This window comes from Corvus brachyrhynchos, unplaced genomic scaffold, assembly GCF_000691975.1.
Source record: "Corvus brachyrhynchos isolate BGI_N302 unplaced genomic scaffold, ASM69197v1 scaffold162, whole genome shotgun sequence".
In the NCBI taxonomy this organism is placed as follows: Eukaryota; Metazoa; Chordata; class Aves; order Passeriformes; family Corvidae; genus Corvus; species Corvus brachyrhynchos.
The window spans coordinates 7,592,383-7,600,869 of NW_008236696.1; positions in this window are offsets into that span (position 1 = coordinate 7,592,383).

The window sequence follows — 8,487 nt, forward strand, 5'->3', positions numbered from 1 at the left end:
GGCATGGCCATCCTCCTCCCATGTGGGCTGATGATCATAACTCTATCATTTTATGGGACTGGAACTACCAAAGTGCACCATTTTCTCAGCTTGTTCTCATTTCCCAGGGTTTAGAATCAGCTTTTTTTAGGGACAGTTTGCAGAGGCTATGTCCCCAGTGGGAAAACTTTTGTTAAATAGTCCAAATTGAGTGGTTTGTTTCATGGGACACATTCTGACACCCTAATTCATGCTTGGGGAGGGTTGACTGTAGTGGTACATGGCAGGATGCAACATGAATAAGTTCATTTTCCTGTGGCACTCCAGGCTGAATTACGATTTTTTGGAATTACTGTGTCCCTGTACTGTGTCAGTGATTGCACAGTACTGTGGATTTAGAATCATTGCGGAGCCAAGGCAATCATTGTTTGTGGTGGAGGCTTAGCCAGCAGGATGATGGATGCAAGGCAGAGGCTGAATACTTGCTGTGATACCTGGGCCCTCTGTCAGAGGCAAGGATGACCATTCATCCTCTCCTGCCTGGTCCCCAGGCACCACAGACTCGGTGGTGAGAGTGGGGATAACAGCTGCCTATGAAGGTCCAGTCAGGAGCTGGGTGTTTCAGGGTGTGCATTCAAGACTGCCCTTCTGTGCAGACCAGGACTGGCCCTGATCTCTGACCTTGGCACGTTTAGCTGCAGGCTGTGCAGTGCTGGGCTCTTACTTTCCTACCTTATGTAAGACTACAGTGAAGGGGCAAGTCTGACCAGGGAATTTTTCTGCTAAGAAGTGCAAAATGCTGCGAACATAGGATCACTGATAGAAAAATACCACAGAAAGGGAAAATAGTATAATTTCTGTCTTCTCATTTTCCCATTTTTTCCACTGTTTTTATCTGTTGTTCTCTAGTATCTGCTTCTTTACTGTTTATATGCCTCCAGTCCTTCAAATGCAAATGTATTTTGGTAGGAGGTGTAGACACTCCACTGGACTGACACAAGTCCCAGTCCAGCAGGGTACTTGCTGAGAATTCCGCTTAAAGTTGAGTCTGCAAAAGTGAGTCTCAGCTAGACAGAACATGCACAGGAAACCACCACGGGTGGATGCTTTCATCAATTTTTTTTTTTTTTGACAGAGGAGAGGTGCCAAGCAATCAAAACCTGTTTATACCATGGCAAGTAATAAATCAAGGCTCTGATATTTTAAGCAGTGGGTTGTGTAACATTCATAAAGGAAGAATAGGAGTTCTGCCAGCCATACTGGTTATTCATCACCTTCTCCATCAGTTTAGCCAGTCTCAGGTATTCAGGTTGTTCCTTCCCTCTTTTTATTTCTTAGTAAGCATTACTTTATTTTCTAGGGAGCACAGAAATAAGAATAGAGAATGAACATAATGATGACAAATGGTTGCTTTGGCCTTCTCTGGGAAGACTGTGATAACCTTGGTCTGGTCTTTGTGTGTTCCTTCTGCCTTGCCATGTGAGTTCGCTGAGGTGGCCCTAGACTGGCAGACCTCCAAACTGGCGTGTGTCTGACATTGTTCAGTGGGAACACTCTGTGCAGACCCAGGCACGCTCCTCTCCTTGGCATCAGAGGAAAGAAAACAAAAGGCCTTGGTTCCAAGTTTGTTGGCTTTATCAGCACACATGGTTGCCTCCTCTGTCTTCCAAAAGCTGTTTCAACCCCAAGACCAGGCCATTGGTACTATCTGGCAAATCCCTCTTCACTTGCCAGCCATAGACAATTGGCTTCCTTGGAGCTGATGAGTAACGCTTCCCTGCTGCATGAGCGTGGAGGAGCAGCTGAACATCCATAAATCACAAATTGTCTTTGTCCACCTCCTTGCTCAGCTTAAGCAGAGATTTTGTGCAAAACTGGTTCTTCCAGGGCCTTTGTCTGTGGGCAGCTTGATCTTCCAGATGAGAGATGATGTAATGGATACTACTGATTTTGAGAAGACTTCTACTTCAGGCAAAAAAGGTATCCCAAATATGTTCTACTTCAAAGCCTTTGATACAAAAATTCTTAGTTTTCCTTGCCCAGTGTTTTTTTTCCCCAAAAGAAAACAAAGCTTATAATGTCAGTGCTCAACATGACAGAATCACCTGTTTTCATCTTAGCTCTAGGGAGAATCAGTCAATCTGTAATGGTAAAAATTGTTGTTATCAGATTTCTCAGGTTGCTGTGAGGGATGAATTACAGTGGAATTGCAGAATAATGCAGTCTGAGGAGGGGCTGGCATCCATGTTTAGCTAGTGCCTGTTAGAAACAGTGTGAGAGGAGAGGCTTCCAATTGCACAGGCTTTTTTCCAGTGTTGAACCTATTGGCTGGGCGACCAGCTGGGAAGTATTAAGTTGGCTGTAAGGATCTGGTGCCCCTGATCTGTGTTAATGGAGGATAGCAAGAGACAAACTATTATTCCACCCACATTAAACATGAAAGAGCTGCATTAAAATGCCCTAGGAGAAAGGAATTACTTGTGTCTTTTTGATCAGTGGGTGGTTATTCTAGATTTGACACTGGCACGTGTCTGACTTGGTTCACCCAGCCATATTTTCAAACAGCAGTAGGAGTTAAATTATCTTTTCAAAGGGGAATGAACACACACCTGGGGTTAATGCAGAAACATCAACAAATGGCTGTGCTCTGAAATGCCTGGGGAATAGGTGCAGTTTCTGCATTCTGCTCCCAAATGCATTTGGACAAAGGTAGAAAGTGTGAGGATAAAAGAGAAAATTCATAGTCCTATTTTATAGGGGAAAAAGCAAAGCGGTGGATCATACTCCAGCTAATGTTGGCTAGTCTAAGGCTGATGAGTGCTGATGGACCTTTTCCTGCAAGTAGACAGTACATGAAGAAATGATTGATCAGATGTGGATTTAGAATCACTGAATTATTGAAAATCTGAAGGTAGAAAGAGACATACATAGGTTTTCTGATCCAACTTTCAGCTCAAAGAGGCAACTTCAAAGTTGAATTGGTTGCTCAGGGCCTTGTCCAGCCACCTGCTGACTATGTCCAAGGATCAACTACCTAAATCCTTGCATTTATTGTGAGGAATTTTATCTAGAAGTGTATGTATCCTTAGGTGTCTCTGCTTAGCATAAAGAGAATGGAAAGACAAAGGCCAACATAAATGTCTCTGAGGGTTTCCTAAAAGGGACTTGAAACCTTTCAGGACAGAAAAGATCAATAAGCAAATGCTGAAGTTTAGGAGATGGGCTTCAGCTTCTGGGCAAATAAGAATCAAAGGGAAGGATGTCTCTCCCTTGTAGCTAACTAAAAAAAGCTTAAGAAACCAAGAAAACTAGAGTAAAATAATCAAATGCCTCTCACCATTCAGTGCTGTTTTTCCTCCATGAGCATTACTTAGCTCCTTGCTTCCCTGTCTCTTGGATTCCTGTTGCCTTAGAGTCAGAGAAGAGAGGTCTTAGGGAAGCACTTGAATTCCATTCTCCAGTTCAGGGCCTGCCAGGGAAGGCAATGGGCTTCCAGCTGCCCTGGACAAGCCTGGTTTGCCGACCTCAGGGGCTAGTGGCCAGTACATTTTCTTTGTTCGCTGTAGCCTCCGTTGGGATGCAAAGAGAGTGCCAGCCATGGATTTCATTAATTCCACCATCAGTAGGTCTGAATTCATTGCCACTAATACAATGCCTTTTTTCTGTGTGCTGTGCCAGGGGTATTTTTTTTGACACCATGTGTGACCTCTTGTTATTTCTCAACAAATGTTGGCAGGCAAAGCACAGCTGGCAGAGCAAAGCAGCACAGTGTGTCACAAACTGCTGAGTGCATCCATGCTGAAATGAACAGCCAATTCCAGAGTGCACTGAAAATTAAATCAATAAGAAAGAAAAACATGCCACTACTGCTCCCCTTTACTCCAGCTTTGACTGCTGCTTCCCATTGCACATGCTACTCTTCTGATTTGGACTCAGGCAATAGCCAGAAAAAGGTTATCACAGAGTTTCAAAGTTATATTTTTGTATCTGTCTACCCTTCTAAAATTTCCCAGGCTTCTGCAAAACAGGTGTTTCTAAACTATTCACAAGCAACTTAGCAATGAATTCCTTTCTCAGAGCTGACGCTCAGACTGCTTTTTGATTTTACAGGAGGCCTTGACCTGTTCAAATAATATATTACAAACAATAATTATAGTAAATGTTCATTGTTTCCAACAGTGGATAACCCACTTTTCCCACCTTCCTTTCTTCTTTGGTGCTCTGTGCCTCTCCTCTGTTGCTGTGTGTGAGTGTTGGAAGAGGAGAGCAGGGTGAAGTGCTGCAGTCAGTCGTAGGCAGCCTGATCTTTGCTGGTGAGAGAAGTAGCTGCAACGGCTTAAACTGCTCAAGTGCAGGACAGAGGACTGGATGGTGTTGCAGAACATGACTGTTGGGGATACTGGGTTTGCTTTGCTATTAATAAATCACTTTCATGTGCTAAGGAGCAGCTGTGCCACCCTAGGAACTTGTCCTACCCCAGCCATCCTGTAGCCAGCCCCAGGTGCTCTGTTTGCCTCTCTGCTCATCTCCCCCCTCTGCTCAAGCCACAAAAGAGGGCTCAGACCCTGCTGTCAGCCCAGGGCTCAGGCTGCTGGGACTCACCCAACCCTAGAGCCCTTCAGCTCAGGGTGGTTCATGGATTCAACCGTGTCCCTCGGGGTGGGTAACACACAAACACATTTGGGCTCCTGTCTCATGACAGGATTTCATTAAGCAGCTGTCATGGTACATTTAATTTGACCTGTCTTAGGATGTCCATGGGAGGAGGCAAGTGTTTGTGGAGCAGGTTTCTGCTGGGACACCCTCTGCACTCTGTCAGAGCCATGTGTATAATTTTGTGTGCTCAGTATGGCACACTGGCCTGGAGAGCAGGGGGGTATGTTCCCTGCCAACAGGCCTCTCAAGATGGCAAGGCAGAAAGAAATAGCTTCAATACAACTATCCTGCAAGCCTGGTTCTTCAGTGGATTGTCATTTTTTTGGCACTGAGGAGAGCATTTTAAGCTGATGAGAAAATGCAATAGACTGATTTACTTGGATGCTTTCAATGTTTCTTTGACTTTAGCCAGGGGAGCCCATAAGGGGGGTAGAGAAAACCAAAATATAATGCTGCACAAGGCTTGTTTGTATGCACTGGGGCTTGCAGACACTCACTGAACTGGTACCTGCCTGTGGGCCAAGTGGAGAAGGACGGCAGGCAGAGGGAATTTTTTGCTCTTGCTCAGATTAACAGATTTAACAACCACTGTCATCAGCCCCAGGTGAGGCCATGCAGCTTGGGAAAGCTGAGAAAAGTGTGTGTAGCTTATACGTGCTCTTTCTGCAGTCACAGTGTCTTGCAGAATTTCTGGTTGTTGGCCCTCTGGCTCACCCTCCTCTGTGGAGCTGGGCCCCTCAAGTGGCACTGGTGACATGAAGTGTCCTGAGAGCAGGAGGATACACCTTAAGTCTAAAAGGACAGAAATAAACCCATTTCTTATATTTTCATGAGCAAATCTTGCTCTTCTCTCTGCTAAAGAGCCCATTCCAGAGCAAAGCAAAAGCGAAGCAGAGACCCTAAGTTAGGTGCCCCAGGGCAGTGATATGTTGTCAACAGGAGCATCCCATGCTTTTCCAGTAGAAGCATCTCATTTCTACTCTATTTTCTCAAATTGGCTGGTCCCTTGTCTCCTTGATGTCCCTTTTAAGACTGCAGAAGGGGTCTGTAAGCCACTTGGGTGACACTAATTGCTCCTCTGGCTGAAGTGTTTTGATAGCAGAGGATGGGACAGACAGAAATGAGGACATGAGGATAAACAAGTCCTGACATACAAGCACTGGTATTGATGGCTCCTAGAAATGAGGAAGTGTGACCCATCCTTGTGGCCCCAGGGCTGGCACCAGACCTTGTACAACAGAAAGCCAGAGAGAGGGAATTGCAGTGGGAGTGCACAGGAGAATGGTGACAGTGACTCAGTCCCTGGTGGCTGCTGCTAAAGCTGAGCATGAGCCCATGTGTTTGCAGCTGTTCTCATAGAAAAAGCCAAGTCCTGGGAGACTTTCAGTTTGCAGTGCATTGGGGGAACTCATGTCCCTGTTGTGATGGGGAGCCCAGTGCTGCATCTCTGGAGTAGTGACACACAGCACGGCTGTTTCTGTGGCAGCTCCTGGATTTCTGTTATAGCACAGAAACCTGGATCAGCCCTTGGATAAGGGCTGACTGGTCTTGTGTTCCATCATGTTGCTGCCTCTAATTGTACTCAGTCCTATCTGATTAAATGACACTGGAATTTACTGGCTACTCCTTTTCTCTGCTGCCTGTGTCATTAATATCCAGGGCTCAAACTCAAGAGTACCTGCTTTCGCAGCCCTTTCATGTTTCTGGTCACATCTTCTGGAAAACTAGTCCAAAGGTTGGGTGTTGGCAACTTCTCCTTTCTTGGATGGTACAGTAAAAATGTCTGGAAGAGCTTCAGGTTTCTAGAGTTGTGGTACTGCTAGTCTTCCCTCTATGAATTCTGGATTAAATTGGGACTTGTGTTACAGGAAATTTTAGGTAATGTCTGCCTGTATTCACAGCTCAGCCATTTATTTGGGTGTAGCCCAGTAGTCTGAATAGCCTGTGATTTACTGCCACCGGTGAAATGAAACAGAATCACTTTCTCTGATTTATATCCTGTATTGTAGTTAAATATTTACACAGTATCAAGATCTTAGTAATTGAATGGCTTACAGATAGGCAGCAAATGTTTATATACCTCTGAAATGGCCACAGGGCCATTGAGGTAATGATATTTTGTTCTGATAAAAGGTCTTTTACTAAGAAGAAACTTAAAGCTCTCTCAGCTCCATTTTGTTCTCAGGGGTTGGAATAAGTCATTCCGACTGCTGATTTCAGTGGGTTACTGCAGTTCTTACAGACTGTAAAAATGACACAGTTCAGAAAAGCATTTTTGTTGAAATGAAGTCGTTGTAGTGGAGGAACACGGCATCTTTCACCCAGCAGTGTTGTTGATTTCTTCAGGTAAGAAGGCAGGAAAAATTACCAGGCTAATATCACTCTCTGAAGGAAACTGAAGCTGGCAGGTTTGAACAATACCTACCAGTACTAAATCAGTGTTTCACCTGCAGAAAGGTATCACTAAATATTTCATGACCCATAGGTAAACAAAATTAGCCCTGTTTCCTGAAGCAAGAAGGGATCCTGTCATTCCTACTTGTTCTTTTTGATTGCATCTCCAAGTGAGGGAACTGGAATTCAAAGCAGGTGCAACAGTTACAACTGAGTGTGAATATTGCTGATCTGTGCTTTACAGTAATATTCAGAGTTTAGGAATGAACCGACCTGCATTATGCTGTTAGTGAAGATTTTGTCTAGAATGGGACAAGAATGTGTATTTCTTAGAAAGAGGAGTTGCTTGTGTCTTGGAACTGTGCGGTTTTATAACCAAAAGAGACGTCAACTTTTCCTAATACAAGAGTCTGCATAGAGGCTTTCCATCAGCATAGATTATTCCTTTTTTTCATCATTGTTTGACATTGTCAGATAATTTTGAGCTCCTGGATTTCAGATTGGACTAGATGAGCAAAAAATAGGAGAGTAGCAGAAAGGTAGTTCTTACTATATTCTGTCTTGATTTCTGAAAACCATTTTAGCATCTGTGTTTCATGTAATTCCAGAGTGGATGTTGGGGAAAAACCAGAAACAATATATGTATATTTTAGGTCCTACTTATAAGTGTAACTTGGAAAAACCCTTTAGAATGAGGGAGGCTGTTGGGGATCCCAGGCTGGGGGAAGGAGAACAGAATTTACTACAGAGTGATTAACATTTTTTGATATGATTTCCCACATAATGGAGACCATATTCCTACCTGCATAGTCTAAATAATCCTATAACATAGAGTAGTGATTATTTTAATTGTGTAGTAACAAATATTTCTGTAGAATCAAGCTTTATGCTTGGGGCTTGATACTCAATCAAACATGCAATGCTTTGGAGGTTACAAAGGATGCTCTACTCAAAGGTCACAGGGATTTCTTGGTTTCTCTGTCCCAGCTGGGAGACAGTTGATAATTTCTTCATTCTATGTCTGGGATAAACTGCAGTTCATAACACTGGTAAGGGGAGCTTTCCAGTTGACACTTTCTCAATGATACGGAGTAGGATACTCTGAAATGGCCCCTGCCTGTTACCCAGCTGCCTCACAGACTGGCAGAGGAGCCCAGCACTGTTTGTACCTGTAAAGCGCCACTTACGTTTACCGTGAACGTGGTATTTCTTCCCGGTTCCTTGCCCTCAGTCATGTTGTCAGCTAAAGCTTACCTCGAGATCAAGGCAAGCTCATTTTCCTAAACAATGCCATCAAGTGTGACAGCGTCCTTCGAGCTGCTGGTAACGGGACAGGGCCGTCCCAGCTGTGGCACCACCTTTGGGCGGGATATCGCAGGTCCCTCTGGTGGAGACCCTGGCTCGCCCTGATGCTCTCGCACCCCGCGCCCGCAGCGGCGCCGAGAGGCGCGGCCGTTT